Source organism: Schistocerca serialis, chromosome 6 (genome assembly GCF_023864345.2).
Source record: "Schistocerca serialis cubense isolate TAMUIC-IGC-003099 chromosome 6, iqSchSeri2.2, whole genome shotgun sequence".
In the NCBI taxonomy this organism is placed as follows: domain Eukaryota; kingdom Metazoa; phylum Arthropoda; class Insecta; order Orthoptera; family Acrididae; genus Schistocerca; species Schistocerca serialis.
Genome location: NC_064643.1, coordinates 63,732,210 through 63,747,737, shown reverse-complemented (window position 1 = coordinate 63,747,737; position 15,528 = coordinate 63,732,210). Strand labels below are relative to the sequence as shown.

Sequence of the window (15,528 nt, the reverse complement as noted above, 5' to 3'; positions counted from 1 at the left end):
TCCCATTGCCATAGGGGCCACACCCAATAGCTTAGCAACAACAGCCACGGGTGGGTTTCTTTACCACAGGATCCCAAGCCTGATAAGGGTTTCTTTACACAGGTTCCCAAGCCTGATAGTAAAATTATTTAAGTGCCCTGTGTAAAATTAGAAGGCACTCTAACCTATTTCAATTTTTGATATGCTACATTAATTTTCTGATGAATATCAAGAGGAATGGTGTATTGCCGGCCAAACGAATTTACTGATGGAGCTGGAATAACTGCAATAATGTGGTGTTCCGGAACCCAGCACTTCTCACTTCTTCATGGCCAATAAAATGAATTTGCTGGACCATGTGGGTGCATAAAGTTTATTAATGCATCCCTTTGCCGGCCGGTGTGGCCGTGCGGTTCTAGGCGTGTCAGTCTGGAACCGCGTGACCGCTACGGTCGCAGGTTCGAATCCTGCCTCGGGCATGGATGTGTGTGATGTCCTTAGGTTAGTTAGGTTTAAGTAGTTCTAAGTTCTAGGGGACTGATGACCATAGATGTTAAGTCCCATAGTGCTCAGAGCCATTTGAGCCAATGCATCCCTTTGCTCTGTGGAGGTCTCACAGATATTCCCAATCCACCACACGTTTTCATAGATGCATGCAACATATTGTCCTGGTTGGAGAGCAGACATTAATATGCCTCCTTCATTACCGTGACCCATTTTAGCTAGAAAAGATGAACAATCATTTGAAACTCTGCTAACCTGAATTGTTGGTTGGTTGATTTGGGGAAGGAGACCAGACAGCGTGGTCATCGGTCTCATCGGATTAAGGAAGGATTGGGAAGGAAGTCGGCCGTGCCCTTTCAGAGGAACCATCCCGGCATTTGCCTGGAGTGATTTAGGGAAATCACGGAAAACCTAAATCAGGATGGCCGGACGTGGGATTGAACCGTCGTCCGCCCGAATGCGAGTCCAGTGTCTAACCACTGCGCCACCTCGCTTGGTCCCTGAATTGTTGTTTCATCAATTGGTAGAAAGTGATGATTTTCTCTGCTGCCTGCTCCAGTTAGTCCAAGTTTAAACCTCTCTTCTTGTGACACAATATTTTTTTCAATTTCATCTTTACTGATGAAAACAAATTTAATTCCATTAATGTTTTCAGAGCGGAAGTGAAACAGATCTAGGGGAGTAAGAATTTGTCCATTAAGTGGCCGTTGCAAGTTTGCTCCTCCTGTCACCGCTTTGTTGTACCTCCAATCCCATCACAAGGTGATTTCCCGTGACTAGTAGAAAAAAAATTCCATTTGGCTGTCATTCCAAAATCACTCTTATGATAGCAAAATTTAGGAAATTCTTGAAGTTTTTATATTTAGAACTGGAGCCATCACTGAAATAATGAATGTGGGATATCTGTGCAAACCGTGCTTTTATATATTTGATGAGCTCCTTGATAAAAACGTGAACTGTAATAGTGTCATGCCGCAAACAATCACTGATAATGCAAAAACTTAAAGATTCTACTTTCTCATTTTGACGAAAGTAGATAACAAATGGATGAATTGTTGCTTGACTATTGTCCCAGTGGAAGCCTTGCACAGCATCCTGAATGATAAAAGAATAATTTTCTGCAAAATCCATTAGGACAACAAGCTCTTCGTCTTTCAGATAACATTTAAGGCCTTTAAGATGCAAGCATTGATGCTTGGCAATGTAATGATGGCATGACAGACTCCATATTTTATTTTTTGCACCTTCAATAACTTCCCCCCATGAACCATGGACCTTGCCGTTCGTTGGTGGGGAGGGTTGCGTGCCTCAGCGATACAGATAGCCGTACCGTAGGTGCAACCAAAACGGAGGGGTATCTGCTGAGAGACCAGACAAATGCGTGGTTCCTGAAGAGGGGCAGCAGCCTTTTCAGTAGTTGCAGGGGCAACAGTCTGGGTGACTGACTGATCTGGCCTTGTAACACTAACCAAAACAGCCTCGCTGTGGTGGTACTGCGAACGGTTGAAAGCAAGGGCAAACTACAGCTGTAATTTTTCCTGAGGGCATGCAGCTTTACTGTATGGTTAATGATGATGGCGTCCTCTTGGGTAAAATATTCCGGAGGTAAAACAGTCCCCCATTTGGATCTCCGGGCTGGAACTACTCAAGAGGACATCGTTATCAGGAGAAACAAAACTGGCGTTCTACGGATTGGATCATGGAATGTCAGATCCCTTAATCGGGCAGGTAGGTTAGAAAACTTAAAAAGGGAAATGGATAGGTTAAAGTTAGATATAGTGGGAATTAGTGAAGTTCGGTGGCAGGAGGAACAAGACTTTTGGTCAGGCGAATACAGGGTTATAAATACAAAGTCAAATAGTGGTAATGCAGGGGTAGGTTTAATAATGAATAAAAAAATTGGAATGCGGGTAAGCTACTACAAACAGCATAGTGAACGCATTAGTGTGGCCAAGATGGACACGAAGCCAATGCCTACTACAGTAGCACAAGTTTATATGCCAACTAACTCTGCAGATGACGAAGAAATTGAAGAAATGTATGACGAAATAAAAGAAATTATTCAGGTAGTGAAGGGAGACGAAAATTTAATAGTCATGGGTGACTGGAATTCAGTAGTAGGAAAAGGGAGAGAAGGAAATGTAGTAGGTGAATATGGATTGGGGCTAAGAAATGAAAGAGGAAGCCGCCTGGTAGAATTTTGCACAGAGCACAACTTAATCATAGCTAACACTTGGTTCAAGAATCATAAAAGAAGGTTGTATACGTGGAAGAAGCCTGGAGATACTGACAGATTTCAGATAGATTATATAATGGTAAGACAGAGATTTAGGAACCAGGTTTTAAATTGTAAGACATTTCCAGAGGCAGATGTGGAATCTGACCACAATCTATTGGTTATGAACTGTCGGTTAAAACTGAAGAAACTGCAAAAAGGTGGGATTTTAAGGAGATGGGACCTGGATAAACTGACTAAACCAGAGGTCGTACAGAGTTTCAGGGAGAGCGAAAGGGAACTAATGGCAGGAATGGGGGAAAGAAATACAGTAGAAGAAGAACGGGTAGCTCTGAGGGATGAAGTAGTGAAGGCAGCAAAGGATCAAGTAGGTAAAAAGATGTGGGCTAGTTGAAATCCTTGGGTAACAGAAGAAATATTGAATTTAATTGATGAAAGGAGAAAATATAAAAATGCAGTAAATGACGTGAGTAAAAAGGAATACAAATGTCTCAAAAATGAGATTGACAGGAAGTGCAAAATGGCTAAGCAGGGGTGGCTAGAGTATAAATGTAAGGATGTAGAGGCTTATTCACTAGGGGTAAGATAGATACTACCTACAGTGAAATTAAAGAGACCTTTGGAGGAAAGAGAACCACTTGTATGAATATTAAGAGCTCAGATGGAAACCCAGTTCTAAGCAAAGAGGGGAAAGGAGAAAGATGGAAGGAGTGTATAGAGGGTCTATAGAAGGGTGACGTACGTGAGGACAATATTATGGAAATGGTAGAGGATGTAGATGAAGATGAAATAGGAGATATGATACTGCGTGAATAGTTTGACAGAGCACTGAAAGACCTGAGTCGAAACAAGGCCCCAGGAGTAGACAACATTCCATTAGAACTACTGACGGCCGTGGGAGAGCCAGTCCTGACAAAACTCTACCATATGGTGAGCAAGATGTATGAGACAGGCGAAATACCCTCAGACTTCAGGAAGAATATAATAATTCCAATCACAAAGAAAGCAGGTGTTGACAGGTGTGAAAATTACCGAACTATCAGTTTAATAAGTCACGGCTGCAAAATACTAACATGAATTCTTTACAGACGAATGGAAAAACTAGTAGAAGCCGACCTTGGGGAAGATCAGTTTGGATTCCGTAGAAATGTTGGAACACGTGAGGCAATACTGACCCTACGACCTACCTTAGAAGCTAGATTAAGGAAAGGCAATCCTACGTTTCTAGCATTTGTAGACTTAGAGAAAGCTTTTGACAATGTTGACTGGAATACTCTCTTGCAAATTCTGAAGCTGGCAGGGGTAAAATACAGGGAGCAAAAGGCTATTTACAAATTGTATAGAAACCAAATGGCAGTTATAAGAGTTGAGGGGCATGAAAGGGAAACAGTGGTTGGGAAGGGAGTGAGACAGGGTTGTAGCCTCTCCCCGATGTTATTCAATCATTAGATTGAGCAAGCAGTAAAGGAAACAAAAGAAAAATTTGGAGTAGGTATTAAAATCCATGGAGAAGAAATAAAAACTTTGAGGTTCGCCGATGACATTGTAATTCTGTCAGAGACAGCAATGGACTTGGAAGAGCAGTTGAACGGAATGGACAGTGTCTTGAAAGGAGGATATAAGATGAACATCAACAAAAGCAAAACGAGGATCATGGAATGTAGTCGAATTAAGTCGGGTGATATCTGAGGGAATTAGATTAGGAAATGAGACACTTAAAGTAGTAAAGGAGTTTTGCTATGTGGGGAGCAAAATAACTGATGATGGTCGAAGTAGAGAGGATATAAAATGTAGACTGGCAATGGCAAGGAAAGCATTTCTGAAGAAGAGAAATTTGTTAACATCGAGTATAGATTTAAGTGTCAGGAAGTCGTTTCTGAAAGTATTTGTATGGAGCGTAGCCATGTATGGAAGTGACACATGGACGATAAATAGTTTGGACAAGAAGGGAATAGAAGCTTTCGAAATGTGGTGCTACAGGAGAATGCTGAAGATTAGATGGGTACTAATGAGGTGGTGTTGAATAGGATTGGGGAGAAGAGAAGTTTGTGGCTCAATTTGACTAGAAGAAGGGATCGGTTGGTAGGACATGTTCTGAGGCATCAAGGGATCACCAATTTAGTATTTGAGGGCAGCGTACAGGGTAAAAATCGTAGAGGGAGACCAAGAGATGAATACACCAAGCAGATTCAGAAGGATGTAGGTTGCAGTAGGTACTGGGAGAAGAAGAAGCTTGCACAGGATAGAGTAGCATGGAGAGCCGCATCAAACCAGTCTCAGGACTGAAGACCACAACAACAACAACAACAACAACAACAACAACACATCTTCAATAAATTCATCTACTACTATTTGCTTCGTGTCCAGTTTGGCCCGATTGGTATGTATCCATTGCTTAAACACAATAACTTCCTGTGGCTCATGATCTAGGAAATAGCTGGTAATTTCAGATGCTATAGCTTCGGGCCCAGGACACCTTTCACAGCGATGTAGCATGCACTGTTTAGAGTTCAAACTGCAAACTGCCTTGCTGAGAATTTCCTTATAATTTTCACGTATACCAGCTCCGCTAAGCATAAGCTTAACATTTTGGGGGATTGCAAAGACGCAAACTGCATGCATTCCAGCTGATCCTTCTGTTACACACCATTTGGGTCTAAATTCACAAAACTTTGAGAACCCTATGTCTGGGCCATTTATATTCTTATAGATAACATACATTTCCCGTAAATTGCAAAGAAACAATCTTTTCTGCATGTATGCCTTTCTATCTAAAATTCTAACTGAAATACTATATTTTTTTCCAGGGCACACCCTACTATACTCATCATCTTCAAAAAAAATTTCGCACTCTACTAGCAACTTCTGCTGGTAATTTCCTGCTTTGCCTATTTTCGGGAAGTGCCAGAATGCCCTTCTCTGTCTTAAGCTTCCAAGCATTATTCACCATTCTTTCGAACACGCCGAACTGAGCTGCTGTTTGACTGACTGTCCAACTTACAGGTGCCAAGTTTAAAATTTGCATCTGTTCTTTATGAATTGCATTCTGCATCTTGGCTTTCAGTTCAGTCAGCAAATGTGCATAGTCAGCACAGTTTCCACATTCCTTAATTTCACTAGCATCTTCAATTTGTCGGTTTACTCCCATTGCATTTACAATTTTGTTTTTAATCACATTTTGAGCCTTTTGAATTTTCTTCTTCACATGCTGGGGCTTATCTCTGTAGCTTACTGTTCTCTTCAGGGGTGAAATACCGATATACAATAAGCTACTATTTAATTCTTCTTTTTGTGTCAAGTCCTCATCAGATTGTGATGATGAGGCTGATAAAGCTTTGTCCAAGTGTTTATTTAAGGTAGTCCTGCAATCCGGACAAATTTTCTGACCTGGCTTTATGTTATTAACAAGCTGCTTCTTCAACATATCAGAAGCCTTATTAGCTGTTTCAGTATCAAGAGTGCGAATTCCTGCCTTAACATTATGATTCACCTTCCCAAAGGGATTGAACCATTTTTTTGTAACCTCTCCTATTGTGTCAATAACAGGGCTTCACGGTGTAGGCAAACTTGAGAGGTATTGTCCAGCTTTGCTTCTGAACGTCAGACCAACAACTCTTTTTCCTCATCACTAAAATCCGCAAACCATTTTAAAGCAGCTTTTTTGGCATAGAAAGTGACATGACACTGTGTTCCACTATCTCCTTGCCCAATTGAGCAGAAAGGTATGCTGTTCCCTTCTGCATCCATCTCTAGTCAGTAACTAAATAATGAATTTGGCCTCTAAGTGCAAATTATAATCTGCTTAAATTTCAGACAAATTGCTACTGAATGAAATTGTACACAATGTATAATACCAATGAAAAAAATCTAATAAGAGATATATGCTATAAAAGACACAATCAAAACAATTTTTTGTAAATTAGATTACAAACTTTTATGGTCTTACGAATCACTTAACGAGCCACACTCAGTCAAGAGAACCCACTCACTATGCTGCAAACACACCACTGAAATACTGATTGTTCAAACAAGGCTCACAATAATGAAACAATCTGATTGTTAAAGTAATTGTTGCCATTATATTTTCTATATACAGTGAATCTTGTGAATGTTCTCTGTGAAACTAGTGGTTACGTATTTACCAAGGTAGTAGGCTACATTTAAGTGTGATTAAATACAAAATTAAAACTCTTAGATGTTTAACCAACCAATTTCACGTGTTTCCCTAATAACTTTAAGACAAAAATTCGCAGGTTACAACACCTAGGTATTAAAATCTTTGTAATATTGATTGGTAAATTTACATCACTTGATGCATGATTCAAGCAAAAAGATTCTTTTTTGGAAAAATGTTTTATACAATTGAAACCAAAAATTAGGTCTTCGTTTTCCACTTGTTAATATTTACAATTTTGAGAAGTACAAAAAATATAAAACTATTATTCATTGAATTCTTTATGATCTCTCTTTTTTACAAATGAGAAGAGTTTTATGCAGATGAACACTTACGATAAAAGCAGAAGGGCTACTTCTCATAGTTTTCATGTTTTTCTGACAGTCTCATTGCCTATTTACCAGATCTTTTTGTTTCAATTATGCAAGGCACTAATAAACATTTATTAGGCATAATAAAAGGTTTCAGGTATAATTTGAGTGCCAGAAAAATGTGTTCAAACTTCCAGTGTGCCTCTTTGATGATGCTACTTTTTAGGGCCTTATATGCTTGCATTGCAAAACCAAATCCACTTTTCTAGGTAGTTTAGAATATGCTCTTTCTAATGACCATAGTTTAGAAGAGTTTGGAGAAAACACTTTTATGAAAAATTTGACTAAAAATACCAATTTTTAGCACTTTTTGAAAAATCGTCAACTTCACCCTAGATTTGTGAAATAATGGAAAGCAATAGGAGAATGAAATTTTATATTCTAAGACCTTGTGTTGGTGAGTTATGGTGTGCAACATTTTATGAACATCCCACAATTACTTTTGGAGATATAAAAAACTAAAGTTTGCATTTTTTTTTTAAACAGCAATTTTTTCGCCCAACTTTGCTTCAAATTATCTATATGAAAATTGCTCAGAAATCCTTTTCTTAATATTGTACTTTAAAGAGCTGTAAAAGTTGTGTAAGATGGCCATGTTTTGTTTCTTTCATGAAAATACTAACAAAGATATCTCATCTCAAATTTGCTGAAAATTCAAGGATGCACTATTGGAAGCTGTGCTATGGTCTTAAACAAGTGACTGTATCTCTGCAAGTATTGAATTTATGAAACTGAAGCTTTACCAGTGTTCATTGAGAACATGTGTGAATGTTCATACAAAATTTCATCAAAATCCATGATGGTCATGTGGGAACATTTCTTGATATTAGACCACTTGGCACGGAATGGCCCTAAACTCAAAGTTTGTGGTTCTTGTCATGCTTCGCAGTTGGTATATGGTGTTTGTGTATACATCAGATGTGTTCTTTCCAACGAGGTTGTAATTTCATTGGCTGCAGCCAAATCTCGTGTAACTCCTGTCAAACTGCGATCTCTTCCATGACTGGAATTACATGGTGTTCTGCTTCTTGCTTGACTCGCTCATAAGGTGGCAAATGCCTTAGATTCTGTAAACAACAGTGATATCTAACTGTGGATGGACTCCACAGTAGTTCTGGCTGCAATGTAGCTCTAGTCACTGGAAAACTTTTGTTGCCAACAGAATCTCTGAAATTCAGGAACTGAGTTCAGATCCCATCTGGAGACATATCAAATCAGAAGACAGTCACATGGCATGGCATTAGTCCAGCACATTTGAGGTCACTTGTGCAATGATAGTCTGTCCTTTCATGGCCATCCAACTATGACCTGGGCTGCAGCAGTTGTTCTTCCCATGTGGTAGAAGATGTGCATGAAAGAAGGTGTGTGCAAGTATCTTTGGTGTCAGTTATTGAGCTTGATGATGAATCGCTGTGTAAATATTCCTCATTCAAGGAAATGTACAGGGTTTTGGCTTATGCACTGAGGTTTGTTAACAACACTAGACTGCGGCAAGCGTACAGGATAACTGGTCCACGCAGCCTACAAGAATGCCAAAACACCGTCAAAAAGGTCTTTGGCATAGTTCAACATGGTGAGTATGGTAATGAGATCACTTTGTTAATGGCCAATTCTTCTATGCCACATAACAGCAAATTATCAGATTTTCATCCATTTGTCGATACAGAAGGTATTCTACGGGTGGGAGGGACGTTAATGAATGCTGACATACCATATGATGAGCGACATCCTATTATCATACCATCTAAGCATCATCTGACAGAAATTCTCATCATTTATGAACCTGAAAATCTGTAGCACGCTGGGTCACAGCTTTTGTTGAACATGTTGTGTAGGTGTTTTCGATTCCCAATGGGAGCAACACAGTCAAAGGAGTTATTGGGAAATGTTTGAAGTGCGTTAGGTTCAAGTCATAGACTGCAGTTCAACTCATGGGTCAACTACCAGCATCGAGAGTAAACAAGTCTCGTCCTTTCCAGCACTATGGAATAAATTCTGCATGCCCTGTTAATGTGAAGCATGGTGGAAGATGGAGTAACGTTACTACCAAGGCCTATATTACCGTATTCATTTGTATAGCAACCAAAGTCATCCATCTATAGTTAGTTACTGACTTAGTAACCAGCTTTCTGGCTACCCACAGGAAACTCATTGCGAGAAGAGGAAAGGCTTCTCACATGTTTAGTGATAAAGGTAATACATTTGTAAATGCACACACTGAACTTGAACTTTTTTCTGTGACGATTCTACAGTTGAAGGTTTGGTGAACTTTCCGACCTCAGACGGTATCAGTTGGAATTTTACTCCACCTCATGCTCCTCACTTTGGTGGACTGTGGGAAGCAGGAGTCAAATGTATGAAGTCATGTCCATGGCAGTACAGTACTGACCTTCGGAGTACTAGCTATGGTATTAACTCAGATAGAAGCATGCCTAAATTCAGGGCCGTTGTGTGTGCTCTCTCTGACGACGTAAATTCTCCGTCTGTTCTCACTCCTGGGCATTTCCTCATTGGACAGCCACTTTGTGCCCATTCCAAACCCTCCATCCTTGAGATTCCTGCCAAAAGGTTGCACAGGTGGCAACTTGTACAGAAGGTGCATCAGTCTTTTTGGAGTAAGTGGTCCAGTGAGTACCTGCACCAACTGCAGAAACGCAGTAAATGGAAATCTGAAGGAGCATTGCAACCCCAGATAGGTGATCATGTCTTGGTCAAGGAAGATAACTTGCCTCACATGGTGTGGAGGCTGGGTGTTGTCGAGCAGCTGTTTCAGGGACTTGATAATCATGTGCATGTGCTGATGGTGAAAACTGCTCATGGGCAGGTTAAGAGGTCTGTAGCAAAACTGTGTCCCCTGCCTAAGCAGTGAATCAGTCAAGTGTACCCTTATATTTGTGTGGTGGTGCATTATAAAGGCCCATTGCTAAATTGCGATTTACAGGAACAAATCCTTAATGAATAAAGTCGGCTTGAGAAACTGTGCATGTTTCTTTTGTGGACTGGCTGTTGTCAGTAGTGACTTCATACATTTCATACGCAGTGTGATAGTAATATTTTGTTGCTTTTGTGTTTAAGGTTAGTATCCTTCACGTCTCTCATCAGTGTGAGAGCAATGTGTGTTGGTCTGTGCAACCAAAAGTTAATGAATTTCATATTCATGTGCCCTGATTTTGTGTCTAGTATTATTTTTGTTGTTTTCCTTGGTTTGAACCTTGTTGTTGGTTAAATTTATGTCTGTTTGTAAAATGAGGAGACTCATCTTAGAGTGGGAGTATTTTGAGTTCCATAACTCACTTGCTGCTGTAAGAACCATCTAGTGGCAGTCTGAAAACTGGACAGGTCAGACTGTGTGATATAATCTGTTCCCCATCAGGAAACATTGTAACTGTGTGTGTGGAAGTGGTCGACTGTTGTAAGCGGCCAGAAGGTAGGTCGTAGACTCTACAGCGAGCAGACATATGTCTCGTCCAGCCCAGGGCTGAGCTCGCAGGCACCTTGTGCACCTGTTAGGTATTGCTGAATAGCACCTGTAAATTAATATGGAATAAAGTGTTTATACATCAAAAAGGTTGTCTTCTGTCTAAGTATTGAGTGAAACAAGGGGAGGACAGTGAGTCCTCTCGAATTGCACGCTGAGAACTTAAATGGACTAATGCAGGACTGGAGGCCTGCAAATGAATTGCATACATAATCCTTTACATTTAAAACAGTGTTTAAATATAAGCTGAATCAATGCTGACAACCATTTCTTTTTCCATTTCTTCACATTTTTGCTGTAGCCATTGAAAATTTTTATACCTGCTCCTTTTGTTGATCAATTGAAGTATTTCTTCCATTACCTAGGATTTCTTCACATTTACCTCCCTTGTATCTATAGATGTCAATTCAGTTTTTGTGATTGCCGATTTTAAAGGAGTCAATTCCTCTTAATTTGAACTGCATGTTGTTGTATTAATTTTCACATTCTGTACAGAATGGGACAACTTATACATCACATCATTCCTCAGTATTTCACTATCCCACTTCTTTACACATTAATTCTTTGGGACAAATCTTTTGAATTTCAGTCTAGTCTTAATCATTACTGAATTGTGATCTGAGTGTATTTTTGCTCCTGGGTGTGCCTTATAGTCTTAATTTCAGAATCTGTTTGACCCTTGTGTAATCCAGCTAACAGGTCTTCAGACCTTCTCTCACGATTTTTGATGAGAGCAAGAAACAGTTCTGATTGAATGTATGTTATTTCTCTTCTCTTTTAACTGCAGGCATGAGGGCCCAGCTTTTGGGGTTAGACTAATAACAGTTCTCACATAAACATCCATCTGTATCTGCAATGAGAATCCCCAGTTCAAAAATCATGATAAGGTATGTGGCATGTTACCATGACTTGCAGTCCAAAGGATTGGTGTCATGCAAATGCTAGGCTATTGTGGGCAAGACTCGCCCATTCTGCACAAGTTCTGCAGTGTACATCCACTTGAAGTTGGCTTCCCTCTACAGTTTTTACCCCTGAATCTGTCCTCTGTTATCAAATTAACAATTCCCAGATATTTCAGGATGTATCCTTTCAACCGATTCATTACTTTTGTTGAGTTTCAGCCAATTTAATGCAGTACCTCTTCATTAGTTACATGATCTTCAGCAGCACTACATTTCAAAGACATCTAATCTCTTCTTATCTCTGCTTATTTCATATCAACATTTTGTTTCCAGGTAAGGCTATGCTCTACAGTAACATTAAAAAAAAATTTCTGTATTAGATCAAAACAAGTTTCTCTTTTTCAGAATATTATTTCATACTACTGCCAGTTTGTATTTTATAGCCCCTCTATCTCTGCCATTGTCACTTATATTTTAGTGTCTCATGTCCCACGCTGATTCTCCCAGCACTGCCTAATTTATGTGGACTACACTTAATGACCCTTGTTTTACTTTTCTACAGTTTTTTTGGTCGTGTGCTTTGTCAGAGCTGGCTGCTTAGGCAGTACGCGCATTTTGTTAAACTCAATTTCCTTGGTGCAGCCATAGAAATAATAAAACACCCCACCAACATGAACATCAAGGATCGATACAAGCTTGCTCCATCCTGGCTGCCAGCCCTCAGAGTCCAACAGCCACACCAACAAAATGTGACGTGGGCACTACCTGCAAGTAACTGTTGCTGTATGGCATGCGTCCGGCAGGAGGAAAACTAGAGCCTACGTCTCATTCACTGAGTCATAGCATACTGTGCAAGAAGCAATAAACAACAGCAGATATGTACTCAGTCCACTGCAGCAACCTATTATATTAAAGTTCCTGCTCCTCTACTTCAAATGACCAATCACAGCTATGACCTTACACAAAATTATAATGTGATGTCATGCTCAGTGAACAGCAGTTACAAAATAAAATTGACTCCTCACAATGAAATCACATCAGTAGGTCCAGGAGGAGGCCACTGTAACTGTGGCTGAAATGTTGGTTTCTCCAGTAAAGATTTTTATATTATGACATGGTACAATACTCCGAGAACTTGTCTGTCAATGACTCCGAGTTGGTTCTGCCAACTCCTACAAGTATTTGGTCATAACAGTTTGTAGGGATATGAAATGGAATGATCATATAGATTCAGTTGTGGATAAAGCAGTTGGTAGACTCCAGTTTATTAGTAAAATTCTGGGAAAATGCCATCAATCTCAAAGGAGATTGCATACAAGTCACTCTTTCACCCCATTCTGGACCCATACCAAATAGGACTAAGATGGAAAATCAGATGTATAGAGGGAAGGGCACAATGTCTTGTGGCAGGTCAGGATAAAAGACAGGGCATGTGCTCCTGCCTCAGTGTGTCGGATACAGGAGGAAAGGTACATGCTTAGAGGGATCATAGTATTAGTGATTCTGAACAAAAAATACTCTCTTTCAGATTCTGAAGGTGGCAGGTGTAAAATACAGGGAGGAAAATGCTATTTACAATTTGTACAGAAACCAGATGGCAGTTATAAGAGCCGAGGGACATGAAAGGGAAGTACTGATTGGGAAGGGAGTGAGACAGGGTTGTAGCCTCTCCCCGATGTTGTTCAATCTGTATATTGAGCAAGCAGTAAAAGAAACAAAAGAAAAATTCGGGGTAGGTATTAAAATCCATGGAGAAGAAATAAAATCTTTGAGGTTCGCCGATGACATTGTAATTCTGTCAGAGACAGCAAAGGACTTGGAAGAGCAGTTGAACGGAATGGACAGTGTCTTGAAAGGAGGATATAAGATGAACATCAACAAAAGCAAAACGAGGATCATGGAATGTAGTCGAATTAAGTCGGGTGATGCTGAGGGAATTTTAAAGTAGTAAAGGAGTTTTGCTATTTGGGGAGCGAAATAACTGATGATGGTCGAAGTAGGGAGGATATAAAACGTAGACTGGCAATGGCAAGGAAAGCGTTTCTGAAGAAGAGAAATTTGTTAACATCAAGTATAGATTTAAGTGTCAGGAAGTCGTTTCTGAAAGTATTTGTATGGAGTGTAGCCATGTATGGAAGTGAAACATGGACGATAAATAGTTTGGACAAGAAGAGAATAGAAGCTTTCGAAATGTGGTGCTACAGAAGAATGCTGAAGATTAGATGGATAGATCACATAACTAATGAGGAGGTATTGAATAGAATTGGGGAGAAGAGGAGTTGTGGCACAACTTGACTAGAAGAAGGGATTGGTTGGTAGGACATGTTCTGAGGCATCAAGGGATCACCAATTTAGTATTGGAGGGCAGAGTGGAGGGTAAAAATCGTAGAGGGAGACCAAGAGATGAATACACTAAGCAGATTCAGAAGGATGTAGGTTGCAGTAGGTACTGGGAGATGAAGAAGCTTGCACAGGATAGAGTAGCATGGAGAGCTGCATCAAACCAGTCTCAGGACTGAAGATCACAACAACAACAACAACAACAACAACAAACAAACAAACAAAAAACTTCATATGGATGTATGCCCTATTCCAAATGGTTTCGAGATAGAACGCATTTAATATCACTTTTATACATATTTCTTGAATAACTCGAAAACTCCACCCTTCAGTGAAAATGTGTCGCAGTACAAAATTAAACTATATTAAATTTCCTACAAAGAAGGTCCTATCCTTTTTTTCTCAAGAACTAATGGTTTGTGCGAAGAGAGCGTGAGAATGTTAAAAATCTCTCTCGACGCACGTGCTGTGGCTTGCGTAGTTTTTGTACGCCAATTTGAAGTAGTTTCCCGACTTGAAAGACCACAAGTGTCCTATATCAGACTGTTTGTCTCAACTTCCTACCTCAATATGCTACCTCAAATTGGCCTATAAAAACTACGTTAGGTACAGCGCATCCACATCAAGCGAGTTCTCTTCACACAAAAAGTTATTCAAGAAAAACGAACAAAAGTGATATTAAATGTGTTCTATCTCGGAAACCATTCGGAATAGGTCATACGTCCATATGAAGATTTTTGTTCAGAATCACTAATACTATGACCCCTCAAAGCATGTACCTCCCTCCTGACTCACCCTGTATATGTTGGCTACTTTCCAAATTACCGTCTGTTCGATTTGGAGGTGATCGTAACAGGTAGGTACCTAACGGCATTCTCCCCTGTCACACCCAGTACTGGGCCTGTACGACTGTCACAAATACAGTCTGGCTGTGTTGACTCTCCTCAGAGCCTCCATGCATTGATAAGTCCATTGCGACACTGTACGCTAAACTGGTACTTGTAGAAAAGGTGATGTGGTGGTACTCCTAAGTCCAGGTGAACTGTTCGTGTGAACACTTGCTGTGATGTAAATACAGAAGCTTCCTGATGTGAGGTGTGTGATCTGACTGCACAATCTTGCATGGCCACGTGAACTGTACATCTGTCCCCACTGACAGTGATCGCATGAGGTGATAGAGTTCTGGAGCGGCACTGATTATGGCTATTCTGAACCTGATGGTACTGTACTCGTGTGACAGTCGTGGAATCCTGACTGATGTGAGCAGCAATATTGGTGAATGGAGGAGTGCAGTTTTTGCACACTGCAAACCCGTGCTGTCAAATTCATGCACATGCTACTAAGCGTATTCTTACTCAGTGCCTAACATGATCTTCTCACAAACAGTTAAAACTGAAATGGGAATTCTGAATGAGAAACCAGCTGTGTGTCTTTTCTTATACAGGGTGAATCACTAAAACTTGCACTGCAAGTATTGTGGGAATGGAAAGTGTTATTGATGTGGGGTTTTCACAGAATGGATTGGTAGTCTAAGTACACACGTT

General features: G+C 40.1%; 1 protein-coding gene across 1 annotated transcript in view; it reads left to right on the top strand.

Annotated features, from left to right (window-relative positions):
• The window catches only part of LOC126484392 (U11/U12 small nuclear ribonucleoprotein 25 kDa protein-like), a 54,170-nt gene that overhangs the window by 10,584 nt on the left and 28,058 nt on the right, over positions 1–15,528 (top strand). The window lies entirely within an intron of this gene.